Source organism: Primulina huaijiensis, chromosome 3 (assembly GCF_012295235.1).
Source record: "Primulina huaijiensis isolate GDHJ02 chromosome 3, ASM1229523v2, whole genome shotgun sequence".
Lineage (NCBI taxonomy): Eukaryota > Viridiplantae > Streptophyta > Magnoliopsida > Lamiales > Gesneriaceae > Primulina > Primulina huaijiensis.
Window position 1 is genome coordinate 3,089,334 of NC_133308.1, and position 2,491 is coordinate 3,091,824.

A 2,491-nucleotide genomic window follows, 5' to 3' on the forward strand; every position below is an offset into this window, starting at 1 on the left:
TTCTATACCAACAAATGAATTTGATGCTCTCATCGGTTCGGCCATAAAGATTGGAGCATCTTGGCTTTTTCTACGCCTTTTCTTTTCGTCTACCTCAGGAATCAGAAGCTGCGAAAATCGTACAAGAACCAATATGTATTGTTGAACCATAATTCTGCCTAGCTAAAAGAATAAATTTGATGATATAATTCATACACACCCCTGTGGTTTGCAAGATGTCAAACAAAAGAGATCGAAGTCTGTCAAGGAGATGTGCACATTGTTTTGAAGCGGTATGTTTTCTGGCTTCAAGTCCCTGTAAATTATACCTGCAGGAAGAATAGATTTCTTTTGGATAACACGAAAAGCAGGCAAGGAGAACAAATTTAAGCGACGAATGTTCACGAATAGGCTCCATCTTGACAATGAAGATATTCGAGTGCCACTACGACTTCTGCAGCGTAAAATCTAACTGGATTTACCAACCTCATGTCAGTTTCATTGCCGAGTAAAATGGTCACTCTTAATTAATTTTTTAAAAAATAAATCAGATTTCAAATTATTTTGTACCTTACAGCATCTTCTTTCAAAACTTCTGTGGGCTGTCTGTCGAGAAGGACAAAGAGCTCTCCACCAGGGTAAAAATCCGTTATCGAACAGATATGAGTTTTTGTCTGCAATTCAATAGCTAGGGTTCCACGAATGAATCTTATAGATAGATGCAAGTTCAAAGAGTTATTTTCTTATGTTCGTATATAACCTAAAATGATGCGTATAATGCAGGAAGAAAAGGGTGGTCAAACACGTCTTGTATGCCCTTGATCAAGAAATTAAAGTTTATTATCTCATGATGATCAAGTGGTAAGGATGAGATACCGAGACCTATGAACGTTCAAATCTCACTCGTGTTCGTAGTTTAGATATTTTAGAGTAGACAAGACCCAAAAAATTGGATATAATTTTTTTTAAAAAAAAATAGCCATTCCAAGCAATCTGGATTAAATGAGCAGAACGTAATTTCTTGAAATATTTGCACCAAATATAGCTGGAAATCTAGTATAGTTGCAGACTTAATTGGAAAAATATAAAATTCAACTAAAAAAAGGAAAGGAAAAGGTTACCAGTTTATGCCTATGACCTCCTTTGAAGTGCATCCAGTCATCTTGAAGAATTCAGCACTTGCATACATGATTGGATAATCATTTTTAGTTGCATCTGATACTATAAATGTATGCTGAAACGTCGATAATGCATTCTTCAAATCCTCTGATACTCTTGGAAACCCTCTCTCTTTCCCTGTATAATATTTTTTCTATTTGATTTTTAAACAATCATTACAGTTGAACCATTTTTTGCAGGATTACCAGATTATATATTGTAAAAAGTTAACCTGTTCCATCATCAGATAAATCGCTCTAGCTCCGATCCGGACAGAATTCCCGGAATCCATTCTTGAATTCCCGAATTTGTTAGTGTTCTCATCTCCTGAAGTTCTCACTTTAACCCCTTGAAGTTTACCACTTTCTTCATCAGTTTTCAGAACAAGTCCCCATTCCGCGCACCTAATGCATTATCCAGGGAAATTCGATCCTAGTTACTGCCTCAGTGTAGATCAATGGTCAAGATTTAACAAATTTCACATAAGATTCACATGAAAATTTATGTGTGGTCAAATCTTTGTCATTCTATTATTGTACAGTGGGGGTGGGGGTATTACCCCGTTGTGGATCTATCGACCTCATTATCCACGTATAATAGCAGCTTTATGTTGCTCTAAAAATTAATGTTAAGATCAAACTCTTATCAATAGGCTAACAACTCTAAGATCCAACTTTATTTCTTTATATATATTCATGGAAGTGCAGAGTGCACCTATTTGAGTGATACAGTCGGTCTGTTATGTCCATGAGTCCGACAAATAACCTAACAATTATTATCATTATTTTTGAAAAGTTTGGACATCATCATCATTTTTATTTAATATTACTATGATTTATTTTTCAAATTTCTTTCTATTTTTTAAGATATTTTCAAAATTCTATCGGGAACCAGATTTTCTTTCTCATGAGATACGAGTAACAATGCTGAAATACGCGGTTCCTCATCACATTTGAAATTTTAATTACGAGTCACTTTTAAGAGAAAAGATGATGGGGTACGTTAAGAATTGAGAGAAACTTTATATTAAAACTATAAATTTTATTTAATTTTTAAAATTTGGGAAAAATATAAGCATCTATATTTACAACTTCAACGTTTCTAGGTAGTGACACTACTTTTTTTCATTTAAAACTTATAAGAAACGATCGACTTAAAAAAGGTTAGAAAATGTCGAAGACTTATCCTCTTTTTCTTAATTTCCAATATAAATCATTATTATATTAAGTGAATTCTGATAATATGAAAATATGAATCATGTAAATAATTTCATATTAATAGTAGGAAGTAACTTTTTTGGGTTATTTATTAGAAAAACATGTTAGAATTTTTCTCAGAAATTCATGTTTCGCAC

The 2,491-nt window shown here is 33.1% G+C and overlaps 1 long non-coding RNA gene across 1 annotated transcript; it reads right to left on the minus strand.

The window, feature by feature from the left end:
• On the minus strand, positions 1-656 carry LOC140972424 (uncharacterized). Its single transcript, XR_012174513.1, has 3 exons — positions 550-656; positions 196-447; positions 1-108 (listed from the first exon to the last, which is right to left on the minus strand). It is a non-coding gene; the product is annotated as an uncharacterized lncRNA (long non-coding RNA).
• Positions 657-2,491: the final 1,835 nt, after the last annotated feature.